Source organism: Triticum dicoccoides, chromosome 3B (assembly GCF_002162155.2).
Source record: "Triticum dicoccoides isolate Atlit2015 ecotype Zavitan chromosome 3B, WEW_v2.0, whole genome shotgun sequence".
In the NCBI taxonomy this organism is placed as follows: domain Eukaryota; kingdom Viridiplantae; phylum Streptophyta; class Magnoliopsida; order Poales; family Poaceae; genus Triticum; species Triticum dicoccoides.
In genome coordinates this window covers 99,587,089-99,602,708 of record NC_041385.1, presented here as the reverse complement: position 1 = coordinate 99,602,708, position 15,620 = coordinate 99,587,089, and positions in this window count along the sequence as shown.

The window sequence follows — 15,620 nt, the reverse complement described above, 5'->3', positions numbered from 1 at the left end:
ACCTCTCACTGCTTCCGCCGTTGAAGTGGCACGCAGACCGAGGGCACCGCCCGCTGCATGCTCGGCATTTCAGACTACACAGTGGAGAGTAACTTTAGAGCAAGTACTACAATTAGATGACATAAGTAGGCTATAAGGATTTAAATATAGTATTTGTGCTTAGTTGAAGGAGAGAGAAGATGAGAGAGAAGAGAAGCGGATTGTAAACTTGTAGCTAGTTGTAGCAGGAGCCCCAACATACTTTGTGAGACAGAAGGTGGGGCCATTATTAATGATATAGTATTTATACCAAAGGGACTAACGGAGGCCTTAATTACTCTGTTTTTCTAGACAAACCTTGGTGGGGCTATTATTGACTTGGACGTGGGGTTTGGGGGCCAAAGGCCTACTATTATACTTGGTCTTACTCGCATGACCGACCTGACATGCTCTACCCTAGCCGCCGTTGTATCATATGGTTTCGCACCGTTCCAGATCTTAGCGCCGCCACGCAATTCTTCTCCAGCCCTCCTTCCGGCGTGCACCGCGAGAAGGGACAACAGTCCTCCGAACCCCGCCTTTCGTGATCCTGTATGGGAGAGGGGCGATCAGCTTTTTGGGAAGCACACCCCTGTGATTGCTGCCAGCGATGACTTCCTCAACGACAGCCTTCTTCCTCGACCTTGGTAACCTCTTCATCAACGGCATGAGTGACAATATCAACCACAGCGGTTCTGCTCCCGCTGTACAGTATGTGATTCTGTCTTCCTGGTTTAGTCGGCATCATTACTTTGATGTTTGCAATTGTCGTCATGATCTATTTACTGCTGATTTGGATTAAATCTCATAGTAAATTGCTCATATATTCAACAATCCAATCCAAAAACCTGATTATAGGCAATTTACTCCATGTGGTTTTGTTGCGTTTTTGAAGACGCCTACTTTTAAGGGGGTGCAATATAAAAGGTGGCGCACAAGAGCAGTATATTGGTTTCAGATCATGTACTACTATGACGCCACTAAGGGTAAGCCTGAGGGCGATCTTAATCCTACACAGTAGGAAGCTTTTTGGAACATGGATACCCTCTTCAAAGCCGCCCTCCTGAGTGCTCTTGATGATTCCATTATGGATTCATATATGTCATTTTACAGCGGCAAAGACATGTGGGCTGCGCTCGAGGCCACGTTTGGGCCCTCGGGTGCTGGCAACGAGTTGTACGTCATGGAGCAATTCTGTGACTACAAGATGACTGATGAGGAGTCTGTTGTTCAGCAGACTCATGAGATACAATCACTCTCTAAGGAAGTTGAGTTCTTTAAGTGTGTGTTGCCGGACAAATTTGTTGCTGGGACCATCATTGCCAAGCTTCCACCTTCGTGGAACGATTTTGCTACTTCTTTGAAAAAGAAGAGACATGATTTTTTTTGTTTTGGATCTCATTAGCACTCTTGATTTTGGGGAGAAGGCGAGAGCAAAAGACACACGTGCTCGGGTCGCTGAGGGAGCTTCTAGTGTCCACATGGTACACGAGAAGAACTCCCAGCCCAACCAGCCCCAGAACAACAAGAACAAATCTTAGGGGAAAGGAAAGTTTGATGCAAAGAACAAACCGTCACATTCTACCAACTTCAAGAAGAATTCTCATAACGGGAAGGGATACAAACCTCAGTTGTGGTAGCACCACATAAAATTCATATGGCTGCATCGACCTGCTGTCAGCTAACCTCATGGTGCTCTAGGTATTCCTACATTCGTAACTAGGTACAATGACCACCGAAAGATGAAATTAGCTTATTCATACATTGACTTGATGAATGCAGTGCGGAATGATCCTGTCATGTGTGGAGGAGCAAACAAGCAGTGCAGCCGAAGTTGGAAATCAACCAAGGACTTATGAAATTATATATAATCTTCCTCAGGCCGGTCAGTATCCCCTTCGTCCAGATGATCGTGTTTTGTCATGCCGAGCTATTGATATGTGCTACTGTTTTGCAACACCGTTTAAGTATAGCTACTGTTTTCCTATCTTTTCAGATTCAGGACAATGAATATAATTTCAGGGGAACTGCACAATATGGACTCATGTTGAGTCATCTCTATTGCCTCATGTGTTTACTGCAAATGTGTCGGCATCAATTGCAAGATGAGGCAGCTAGCTAGCTGTGGAGTTGCCAACATGCTCAAAGTGCTCGCAACATTGAGAAGAAACAAGCATGCCTAGGAAAGTAATGCGTGCGCAGGGAGGCCCTTTACTCAAAGAAGCATCGACCGATTTTATTTATTTCCACACCTTCTCATAGCTTTGTATTGGTTATAGTATGGTGAATCATTCAGATGGATAAACATGCTGAACATTTGTTCTTCTGAATGTTAGTATGCATATCGTATCTTCTGAAGTTAGTTTAATGTGTGTGTCTGCATCCAGTACCGCATTCTCTAATTTGGTGGATGCACACAGAGAAAATAAATCTCCTTAATTTACTCCATAACCACCCTATTAAATAGGCCTAGTAACAAACTAGGCACATGCATCCTGCATGCATGGCTAGTCAGCCAAGTCCATGCGCCAGCTCCAATGCAGCAATGTAGAGCGGTTTTTGGGAAAAAGCGAGTAGTTAGTGCAGCGGGCCTTATAAACACGAACAACTCGCTCTCCCGCTTCCGTCTCCCCCCAATCCCCCCCGCTCCCCAATCTTCCTCACTCGTCCAGAAACCCCAGCTCACCTTCTTCCTCACTCGTATAGAACATGCCTGCTCCTCTTCTTCCACTCCTACAGAAATCCCCAGCCCTCCTTCTTCCCAACTCGCACTGCCACTAGGCTCGCCTCTGGCTACTCTGCTCAAACCCGTGAGCTCGGTGCGACGCCCATAGGGAAAATGGAGTCGGCTAGCCCCAGCGCCAAAAAGATGAGGCTCCCGCCAGTGGTGACGCCGGTTGTAGATGCCGCACCCGGTAGCGCGGGGAGAAGCGGCGAGCCCTGCCACCCGGATCTAAGGAACCGGTAGAATCTCCAGTGGACCGCATCAGCGATCTCCCGAACGTCATCCTTGAGGAGATCATCTCGCTTCTCCCCACCAAGGATTGCTGCCGCACACAAGTCCTCTCAACTCGGTGGCGCCCTCTATGGCGCACTGTGCCCCTCAATCTCGACTGTCGTCAGATATCTATCCTTCCTGAATTTGATCTCCCTAGATCCATCGTCTCTTCTCACCTGTAGGGCCCCGTTCAATGCCTCTGCATCCTGACATGCTACTTGTTGTCCATACCCGGCATGATGGACACTTGGCTGACATCCCCTGAATTCGGAAAACTCCAACAGTTTGAGTTGTACCATTACCACAAAAGTTTCATACCATGAACACACCAAGAATTTGTGCCCACACCACCATTGTCCATATTGCGGTTTTTATCCTCTCTCCACACCGCCACCTTCGCCCAGTGCGATCTACCAGACGATCTGGTACAAATGCTTCGACTGTCGTTGCTAAAAAAACTTTTGCTTGTGGTGGTTTATCTGTCGGAAGCCTCACTGCACAGCATCATCCACTCCAGTTGCCCTGCCCTGGAGCGCTTGCTGATTGTTTTGGGAATAGAAATCCATATCAGTTGTCTCCAAATAAAGTCGCCTCACCTTAAAAGCATTGGAATTTGTTTTAAAGGACAACAACTCATCATTGAAGATGCCCCTTCACTTCAAAGGTTGCTCCTTGATAATTGTTATACACCTTCACAAATAACTGTCGTCTCTGCGCCCAAACTGGAGACCTTGGGTGTAATTCATGACCCGTTTAATAATCACAAGGAGTTGGTGTTTGGCTCCTCACTTTTTCAGATACCGTATATTATCATCTACACCTTTGTAATCATATGCTGCATTTTTCATTTGTGCGCATAAGTTTTATATCATCTTGGAGTACACTTTGGGTACTAATATTATGTTAGATGCTCAATGAAGAGTTTGTCCATTGATAGCCTATCAATGCTGTTGGATTCTGTCAAGATCATATATATCAAAATGTTTAGTTTTGATCTGGACACAATTATTGGCTTGCTACAATGCTTTCAATCTCTAGAGAATTTATATATAGAGGTGATGATTTCATGCACATTGAAAGCCTGTATATATATTACTAGAATTAACTGTTCAACTGTCGTTCTTTCGATATACTCTTTTTTCAGACCTTAACTGTTTTCAATCTTCATGTCTACTTAGGCAGAACCACATGGAGAAAACATATAACCAATCGGTGGCATAATAAGCACCAGGATTTTCTCAGTTCTCTTGACATTTGTTTGAGGACAATAACGATGGAACGATATGCATCCAATCAGGCAAACAGAAGCTTTGTCACATTCTTCCTGTTGAATGTGAGGTTACTATTGTCCATGAGGCTTAATTTTTACCGCAAGAGATTTCTCACCACTACACCACGACACCACACTAGCTGTGACGCCCCCGATTCAATCGTACACTAATCATGCACGCAACGTGTACGATCAAGATCAGGGACTCATGGGAAGATATCACAACACAACTCTAAAAACATAAATAAGTCATACAAGCAACATATTACAAGCCAGGGGCCTCGAGGGCTCGAATACAAGTGCTCGATCATAGACGAGTCAGCGGAAGCAACAATATCTGAGTACAGACATAAGTTAAACAAGTTTGCCTTAAGAAGTCTAGCACAAACTGGGATACAGATCGAAAGAGGCGCAGGCCTCCTGCCTGGGATCCTCCTAAACTACTCCTGGTCGTCATCAGCAGCCTGCACATAGTAGTAGGCACCTCCAGTGTAGTAGTCGTCATCGACGGTGGCGTCTGGCTCCTGGGCTCCAACGTCTAGTTGCGGCATCCGAGAAGAAGAGAAAAACGGGGGAAAAGAGGGAGCAAAGCAACCATGAGTACTCATCCAAAGTACTCACAAGCAAGGAGCTACACTACATATGCATGGGTATATGTGTAAGGAGGCCATATTAGTGGACTCAACTGTAGAATGCCAGAATAAGAGGGGGATAGCTAGTCCTATCAAAGACTATGCTTCTGGCAGCCTCCGTCTTGCAGCATGTAGAAGAGAGTAGATTGAAGTCCTCCAAGTAGCATCGCATAGCATAATCCTACCCGGCGATCCTCCCCTCGTCGCCCTGTGGAAAAGCGATCACCGGGTTGTCTGTGGAACTTGTCTCGGTGTGTTTTATTAAGTATCCGATTCTAGTTGTCATAAGGTCAAGGTACAACTCCGGGTAGTCCTTTTACCGAGGGACACGGCTATTCGAATAGATAAACTTCCCTGGAGGGGTGCACCACATAACCCAACACGCTCGATCCCATTTGGCCAGACACACTTTCCTGGGTCATGCCCAGCCTCGGAAGATCAACACGTCGCAGCCCCACCTAGGCACAATAGAGAGGTCAGCACGCCGGTCTAACTCCTATGGCGCAGGGGTCTGGGCCCATCGCCCTTTGCACACCGGCACGTTGCGAACGCGGCCGGAAGCAAAACTAGCCCCCTTAGTACAAGAGCAGGCTTACGTTCCAATCCAGCGCGCGCCGCTTAGTCGCTGACGTTAAGAAGGCTTCGGCTGATACCATGATGTCGAGTGCCCATATCTTTCTCTCGTAGTTGGTTAGTGCGTATAGGCCAGTGGCCAGACTCAGATCAAATACCAAGATCTCGATAAGCGTGTTATTATGAAGCAATCGCGAACGCCGACCAAGGCCAGGCCCACCTGTCTCCTAGGTAGTCTCAACCTGCCCTGTCGCTCCGCCACAAAGATCCACACAGAGGGCTGTCGGGACAAAGATCCTTTCAGCCCCCAATCCGTGAATCACTCGCGGGCACTCTTCGAGCTGACCCGACTTTAGTCACCATCGGTATAGTATGTATGTATGTATAGTATATACCCGTGATCACCTCCGAAGTGATCACGGCCCGATAGTATAGCAAGGCAGACTGACAAGAATGTAGGGCCAATGATGATAAACTAGCATCCTATACTAAGCATTTAGGATTGCAGGTAAGGTATCAACAGATGTAGCAACAATGTCAGGCTATGCATCAGAATAGGATCAACGGAAAGCAGTAACATGCTACACTACTCTAATGCAAGCAGTATAGAGGAGAATAGGCGATATCTGGTGATCAAGGAGGGGGGCTTGCCTGGTTGCTGTGGCAAGAAGGAGGGGTCGTCAACTCCGTAGTCGAACTGGGCAGCAGCAGCGTCGGTCTCGTGGTCTATCGGAGAGAAGAGGGGGAAGAAACAATGAATACCATGCAAACAGATGCATATCGATGCATGACATGACAAGTAATGATGCTAGGTGTGCCCAATCGCGGTAGTAGGTGATACCGACGAAGGGGGAAAACATCCGGGAAAGTATTCCCGGTGTTTCGCGTTTTCAGATAGATGAACCGGAGGGGGAAAGTTGCGTGTTTGCTATGCTAGGGAGGTGTGGTGGACGAGTGGGCTGCATATCCGGATTTGTTTCGTCGTTCTCAGCAACTTTCATGTAGAAAGTATTTTCATCCGAGTTACGGATTAAAAGATATGATTTTCTAAAGATTTAAATCATTTTCTAATTTTATTTATTCATTTAAATCCAACATTATCCAAAACAGTGAATGATGACGCAGGCATGACATCAGAGTGATGTTAGCAGGTTAACTGGTCGGTTGACCAGTCAAACCAGACAGGTGGGTCCAGTGGGACCCACATGTCATTGTCAGGACACTAACAAGGGGGTTTAACCTAACTAAATGGGTTAATTAGCGGGTGGGGCCCGGTAGTCAGTGAGAGGTTAGTGTTTACTTAACTAATTTAATTAATTAGCAAATTATCTATTTCTTTTTATTTGTTTATTAAGGTAGGGCCCATAGGTCAGTGAGACAGGGCTGGCCTAGTCAGCAGTTGACTCAGTCAACTGGTCAACAGGGGGCCTTGGGCCCACCAGTCAGTGGCCCAGGCGGTGGGACCCGCCGCGCCAGGTCAGCACGGGTGGCTCTCGCCGACGGCGACCAAATGCACGGCGCTGACCCGCCGGAGTTCGCCGGAAAATGCCCACAGGGCACGTATCAGCGCGCGCATGGGCTCGTTCGAACGAGCGCGAGGAGGCGCATCTAGTGGCGTGGGCGGTTCGTCTCGAGGTCGCCGGAGCTGTCGCCGCCGACGAGCGGGGCGGACACCGGGGCCCGAGCGAGTTCTAAGACGGGGCTACGGGGCACGGTTCGTTGCGGGGCTAGGTGCGTTTGAACGCACGCGACAACGCGCATCGACTTGCGGTGGTCACAGTCACGGGGGTGGCCGGGGTTGAGCGGTGCTTCGAGATTAGGCGGCAGCCGGAATCGCAGCTCGACGGGGACGGAGTTAGGAGGCACGGGAGGGAGTGTGCGCATGCGCGTTGGGCTCCTATGTGCATCAGGAGCACGATGCCGTGCTCAGGCGAGCACGACGGAGAGCATGGCCACGTCGGCGAGGTGATCCGCGGCGGCGGGCTCACGGCAACGGCATGAGGTAGCTACGGTGCGCAAGAGGCCCATCTAGGAGGAGCAGGAGGAGGAGGGGCTCACCGTGCGGAACGCAAGTTGGCCCGTGGTAGTTTAGTACCAGCAGGGGGTGTTGCCGGAGTTGGGGAAGAACGGCGGCGACCGGAGATGTGGAAGAAGGGGGCCGTTGCAGCAGCGCCTCCGAGCTCCAGCTGCGGCCACCGGTCGACGAGGAAGACAATGGCGGAGACGAACGACACACAAACGAGGCGAGGTGAGGGCTGTGGCGGCGCGTTTCACAACGGCAGGTCCATGGCGGCGCTCGGATGTGATGGGAGAGGAGAGCGGGGTGGATCTGAGGGGAGAGGGAGAGGCGCAGGGACCAAGGTCGAGAGTGGGGCGAGTGGGAGGAGAGACCGAGGGGGCGCGGCTTCGGCGTCCTTATCCACTCGTCATCGCCGGCGAGAGGGTGCGGCAGGGACGCGCCCCTGTTCCGACCCGGGTCGGGGGAACAGGGAAGGGAGGCGACAGGGGGAGGCGGGCCGGTTCGGCCGGATGGGCCAGGTGGGCCGGCCTGGCTGGTTGCGGTCCCAGGGGCAGGGGCTGTGGCATGCGGGTGGGTTGGTGGCCAGCTGGGCTAGTCGGCCCAGTGGGGGGGGGGGGTCTTTCTCCCTTTTTTGTATTTATTTGTTTTCTGTTTATTAGTTTCCAATTTTATTTTGTATATATTTTGTTTTATAAAATATACAAGTAGTATCTAAATTAGTGTTACAAAATACCCCCATGCCACAAAAAGTTTGGTGACAAAATAAAATAGTTTAGTAATTTAGTAATTGTAAAAGGCATTTAATTAATTGCTTTTGCTACTGTTTAAATCCTTATAGTTCATTTAAGCATTTTATAAAAGCTTGGTTTCTCCACCATAATTTCTTACGATTTATTTGAAACAACCCGAACATTTTAGTTTTAATTTTTGAAAACTTTGCTTTTCTTTTGAATTTGAATTTGAATCTGTTTCGAACTAATGTGAGATTAGCAACAGTAATTGGGGTGACGTGGCATTATTAGCAGAGGTTACTGTAGCTTGATTATCCGGGCATCACAATTCTCCTCCACTACAAGAAATCTTGTCCCGAGATTTAAGAGGGGAAGTGAGGGGAATTTGGTTACGAAATTCTAACTAGTATTCTCGATCTTGGTTGCTCTTCTCGAAGAGGTCAATCCATTACGTTGATGTTTCCATTTCTCTGCTTCAAGTCATCATGATGAAGTCAACATCCTTTCTTCGGGAACTCCATCGTACTTATGAAAGAATAAAGGGGGTAGTCTGGGAGAACGAACCTCACCAAGGTTAACTATGTGGTCAAAAACAACGGGGAAGGTGGCGGAAGGTAACTATCGAATTGAAACTTAAGAAAATATCGAGAGCAAAGTAAGGCACTATCATGGGAAGTTTCGAGTGGCAGACAATCGTTCGATGCCTGATACAGGGCGTGAAAGGAGTTCAAAGCAACGAGAATTAGTATTGTGTTTGATACCAGAATTGATGATCTCTCGGACAGTGGCTCGTGAATCCCGTACGAGGCCACATGCGAGGAATAACTTTGGGAATAGGGGGTGTACAGGAGAGTCGGGTTTCGATCCTGTGAAACTGTGGGTTATGGGCCCACCATGAGGGTTAAAAGTAGGAAGGGTGGAGATGTCTTGCGTGATCATGTAAGCAAGGCATGTCAGAGGATAGCCTGTCATTTATGTCGGCAACAACATCGGTACCAAGGGCGAGGGACGAAGAGAACCATTTTCCTGTTTGTCGAAACGAGGTGGACCAATAGGCAAAGTTCTCGTCCGTCGGTGGTTACCAGAATATCATCAACAATAGCAACAGGGTCTTACTGACCAAGTTGTACACCACGATGTTTACATAAGCAGGGATATATTACTGCTTATGTCATATAGATCACAGAAAGGTTAATAAACCAATGGAAGGGAAAATGTGATCATCAGGTTAAACAGGAACAATGGAAAGGGAAATTGTGATTACACACAATTATTAGGAGTATATCCTTCCCATGGACATGCAGAACATGGCATACAGGGTAGGAGAGCAAGTACCCAACCATTTAGATAAGAGGCAAGGATTAATCAAGATGTTACCCATACAACGGTGTTTGGATAACTAACCAAGAAACATTTAGCATCGCGCCTCCAATGTTCTTGTTGAGGAGCGGGGTATCATAGTCATGCTTCGAGGTAGCAATGATATGGTGTTTCAATCAAGGGCCGGACTTTGGATACACAAATGATCCATTAGGAGCAACTTATAAAGTAAGTCCTACAATTTACTCCAGGAAGAATGGTTATCCTTGGTAAAGAAATTATAATGATAGGTCCTGCAGCCAGGGATGCTAGGCATGACATCATATTACCGAGTCATTAAAGCACCAACAACATAACTCCTGGAAAGTTGTCCCAACCATCATATCTAACCGAGATTCAGATCCGATTGGTGTCATGATACCTCAGACTCAGGATGTCTAAGAAGAAAATGTGCAACACAAATTGACGAGATGACATTTTAAGATTCTCAGAAAATGAACTATGGAAGCAAATTCCGAAACAAGAGTTCAACATTAAACCAAGGAGAAGACGACGAGTTGGCTGATGGACTCGGCGACTATTCATCGAGATTAAAAAAATATGGATTTCCACAATGATGTGAACAAGGTGGCAACACTTGTCAGATCAAACGATATAATGATGTATGCTCGATGAAAACATACACAATTAAATATTGGTTGAAAGGGGCACCCGAAATATGGGCTAGGTTGCACGACCAACGTCGGAATGGAAATTTAGCAACCAGCACACTACATTGGAATTATTGTCCATTAACTCTGAAGTAACAAGGTTGCTAGAGATATTAAATTCTCATAACAGAGTTCACTCAACACGGGGACCAAGAGAAGAATTATGATGGTGAGAAGCATCACTATATCAAGAATTCCTTAAGAGGTGGTGAAACTCTCACGACATTCTTGACATAAAAGATGGTAATACTCTAATGTAAAGAAGAACAATTGCTGGATAGCAAGGAACTCAAGGTATAACACAAAACAAGAACAAGTTTGTGTTGGAGGAAAGGTAGCAGAGTGGTCGATGATAACAGTAATCATCAAGGGCAAGGATTGTCTTTCTCATCATGAATTCCATTGATATCCTGGAAGAGCTCACAATGCTAATGATGATCACGACACATTTGTCGAGAGAATTCATGAAGGTGTAATCAATTGGTGATGAAATCAAGTCAAAGGAATGATGAAGCAAAAGGTTATTGAAACCATGGGTACGACACAAACTCCAAAGCAAGCTTGCTATCCAAAGCAAAATGATATGATGAGGAAGATCGACTTAAGCTTAGCTCATCGTCAAAAATTGTGCTCTGGGAAGAAGGACCAGGTAACGCAGTTAGAATCGGCACGCCAAGGATATAGCCAAACAGGCTAGGAATGACGTGATTGAGTTCAAACTCGTAAGTAATGAAGGTTACCAAGAGTTGTTTAATCGCGATGCGGACTCGAGTCAGTTATCGTTGTCTTTGAGTGTTTAATAACTCAGAGCCCGTGAAAAATTGGAATCAATGAGAATGTAGCACTTGATGAAGAACACATAATAAGTTATGCAGTTCCGTGATAATCTTGAGATACCAGGGGGGTAATACTCGATGTCAAATCAAAGTAGAGGTTGGACTGGGGTATTACTCTGCAGAAGACAAGTGCTTAAACTTGCACAAGAAATGGTATTTAAAGGAGAACATGGTCGGAACCATGATTGCAAAAGGCCAGATCCCAGATATAAAATGAACTTATACCAAAGGAATAATTAATTTAAGAGAAGCTTTCATGATACGATCTACATCGTGTCCATGGCCATGAACACAAAGTTCAAGGTCGACTCCCACTTCTCCAATGCATAACATTTCATTCACTTATCATTTTCGAAGAAGTTGTAGTGTTGAAATTTTATCTGGAAAAATACTAGAAGAGTATGACTCGTGAAAACTTTCGAGTCCACACATGTTAAGGAAAGCATAGGTTCAACCCATCGGGGTATCGTGGAAACATATACTACAAAGTTCACAAGTAAATAACTCAAGCTCGAATTAGAGCATGGTTGAGAAAGCAGAGGATACAATTTACCAAGGCATTATGTATCATGGGAATAACCCACAAGAATTTTCAATGTGGAGGATACTAACGGATAATAACCCTGCAATGGCTCTAGCGGCCCACAACGAAGCTGATGTGAGTATCGTTACTCAATAAGAGGAAGAAATAATACAAATGCATCGGATTATAGAACATCAGAATAATTTGATGCTTACATAACAAAGGAATTATGATTTCCAAAATGAAGGATCAGAAGCAGACGCTCTAATCAAAGATGGATAGCCGAATAGACATAGGGGGTTACAATCGATGGCAACTTGATTGGTCGAGATCCAGCTCATGTTTAAAATGGCGTCTGAGTCGGGAAGATAATTCATAAGGATCAACTGATGATTCCGGGCATTCACAACATTTCGAATCAATGGACCCAAAATGATAATGACAAAGGATGCCAACAAAGATTTCTAGATATATAGAATTAACCATAATGCAGCAAGGTAAGAACTTCAGTAGCAATAGGCTGCTTAGGATTTTCGGAAGATTGAATGGTATTTCGAAGACTTTAGTGAAACACATGAACAACTGAGAAGGAGCGGATACTCGATAAGTGCAAGGAATTATCCGTATGGGTATTCATGTGGTAAGGAACTGCAAGGCAGTGAGCTCGAAGGATTTTTGGGACAACAAAGAGTATTTCGGGACGTGTTGTAATGACAAGATCAACGGGGAATGATTGTATGAATGGCAAGTGTATGCAGTTTTCATAGGGGTTGACAGTGAAAGGAAATCGCAAATGCGATGGCACAAAGACTCGAGGGAACATCGTAGAGTAACTTCGGAATCTTCTAGTGCAGCAGGCGATCATCTGAAGTGAGGGGCTCTCCGGGAGAAAGTACTTGCGAGAACCTAAAGTTAGTTTTGATTTTAGCAAAATCATTTAACCTGAATAGAAGAGAGCTCAGAGTCCCAGAGTAAAGATCGAGGAGTAAAAGATCCTAATACCACCCAATGGTGACGTGGGCCCGTAAGGCACACAGCCAAGTTAGTAAAAGTTTTGTAGTGACTAGACTCGACTTCGACCAAGGAGTGTGGAAGGGGGATTCCTACATGCAGTCGGCTCTGATACCAACTTGTGACGCCCCCAATTCAATCGTACACTAATCATGCACGCAACGTGTACTATCAAGATCAGGGACTCACGGCAAGATATCACAACACAACTCTAAAAACATAAATAAGTCATACAAGCAACATATTACAAGCCAGGGGCCTCGAGGGCTCGAATACAAGTGGTCGATCATAGACGAGTCAGCGGAAGCAACAATATCTGAGTACAGACATAAGTTAAACAAGTTTGCCTTAAGAAGGCTAGCACAAACTAGGATACAGATCGAGAGAGGCGCAGGCCTCCTACCTGGGATCCTCCTAAACTACTCCTGGTCGTCGTCAGCAGCCTGCACGTAGTAGTAGGCACCTCCATTGTAGTAGTCGTCGTCGACGGTGGCGTCTGGCTCCTGGGCTCCAACATCTGGTTGCAGCATCCGAGAAGAAGAGGAAAACGGGGGAAAAGAGGGAGCAAAGCAACCGTGAGTACTCATCCAAAGTACTCGCAAGCAAGGAGCTACACTACATATGCATGGGTATATGTGTAAGGAGGCCATATCAGTGGACTGAACTGCAGAATGCCAGAATAAGAGGGGGATAGCTAGTCCTATCGAAGACTACGCTTCTGGCAGCCTCCGTCTTGCAGCATGTAGAAGAGAGTAGATTGAAGTCCTCCAAGTAGCATCGCATAGCATAATCCTACCCGACGATCCTCCCCTCGTCGCCCTGTGGAAAAGCGATCACCGGGTTGTCTGTGGAACTTGTCTGGGTGTGTTTTATTAAGTATCCGGTTCTAGTTGCCATAAGGTCAAGGTCAACTCCAGGTCGTCCTTTTACCGAGGGACACGGATATTCGAATAGATTAACTTCCCTGCAGGGGTGCACCACATAACCCAACACGCTCGATCCCATTTGGCCGGACACACTTTCCTGGGTCATGCCCGACCTCGGAAGATCAACACGTCGCAGCCCCACCTAGGCACAACAGAGAGGTCAGCATGCCGGTCTAACTCCTATGGCGCAGGGGTCTGGGCCCATCGCCCTTTGCACACCTGCACGTTGTGACCGCGGCCGGAAGCAGAACTAGCCCCCTTAATACAAGAGCAGGCTTACGTTCCAATCCGGCGCGCGTCGCTCAGTCGCTGACATCAAGAAGGCTTCGGCTGATACCACGACGTCGAGTGCCCATATCTTTCTCGCGTAGTTGGTTAGTGCGTATAGGCCAGTGGCCAGACTCAGATCAAATACCAAGATCTCGATAAGCGTGTTATTATGAAGCAATCGCGAACGTTGACCAGGGCCAGACCCACCTGTCTCCTAGATGGTCTCAACCTGCCTTGTCGCTCCGCCACAAAGATCCACACAGAGGGCCGTCGGGACAAAGGTCCTTTCAGCCCCCAATCCGTGAATCACTCGCGGGTACTCTTCGAGCTGACCTGACTTTAGTCACCATCGGTATAGTATGTATGTATGTATACTATATACCCGTGATCACCTCCCTAGTGATCACGGCCCGATAGTATAGCAAGGCAAACTGACAAGAATGTAGGGCCAATGATGATAAACTAGCATCCTATACTAAGCATTTAGGATTGCAGGTAAGGTATCAACAGATGTAGCAACAATGTCAGGCTATGCATCAAAATAGGATCAACGGAAAGCAGTAACATGCTACACTACTCTAATGCAAGCAGTATAGAGGAGAATAGGCGATATCTGGTGATCAAGGGGGGGGGGGCTTGCTTGGTTGCTCTGGCAAGAAGGAGGGGTCGTCAACTCCGTAGTCGAACTGGGCAGCAGCAGCGTCGGTCTCGTGGTCTACCGGAGAGAAGAGGAGGAAGAAACAATGAATACCATGCAAACAGATGCATATCGATGCATGACATGACAAGTAACGATGCTAGGTGTGCCCAATCGCAGTAGTAGGTGATACCGACGAAGGGGAAAACATCCGGGAAAGTATTCCCAGTGTTTCGCGTTTTCGGACAGATGAACCAGAGGGGGAAAGTTGCGTGTTTGCTATGCTAGGGAGGTGTGGCGGACGAACGGGCTGCGTATTCGGATTCGTCTCGTCGTTCTGAGCAACTTTCATGTAGAAAGTATTTTCATCCGAGTTACGGATTAAAAGATATGATTTTCTAAAGATTTAAATCATTTTCTGATTTTATTTATTCATCTAAATCCAACATTATCCAGAACAGTGAATGATGACGCAGGCATGACATCAGAGTGATGTTAGCAGGTCAACTGGTCGGTTGACCAGTCAAACCATACAGGTGGGTCTAGTGGGACCCACATGTCATTGTCAGGACACTAACAAGGGGGTTTAACCTAACTAAATGGGTTAATTAGTGGGTAGGGCCTGGTAGTCAGTGAGAGGTTAGTGTTTACTTAACTAATTTAATTAATTAGCAAATTATCTATTTATTTTTATTTGTTTATTAAGGTGGGGCCCATAGGTCAGTGAGACAGGGGCGGCCTAGTCAGCAATTGACTTAGTCAACTGGTCAACAGGGGGCCTTGGGCCCACAAGTCAGTGGCCCAGGCGGTGGGACCCGCTGTGCTAGGTTAGCACGGGCGGCTCTCGCCGGCGGCGACCAAATGCACGGCGCTGACCTGCCGGAGTTCGCCGGAAAATGCCCAGAGGGCACGGATCAGCGCACGCATGGGATCGTTCGAACGAGCGCGAAGAGGCGCATCTAGTGGCGTGGGCGGTTCGTCTCGAGGTCGCCGGAGCTATCGCCAGCAACGAGCGGGGTGGACGCCAGGGCCCGAGCGAGTTCGAAGACGGGGCTGCGGGGCACAGTTCATTGCGGGGCTAGGTGCGTTCGAACGCACGCGACAACGCGCGTCGAGTGGCGGTGGTCACAGTCACGGGGGTGGCC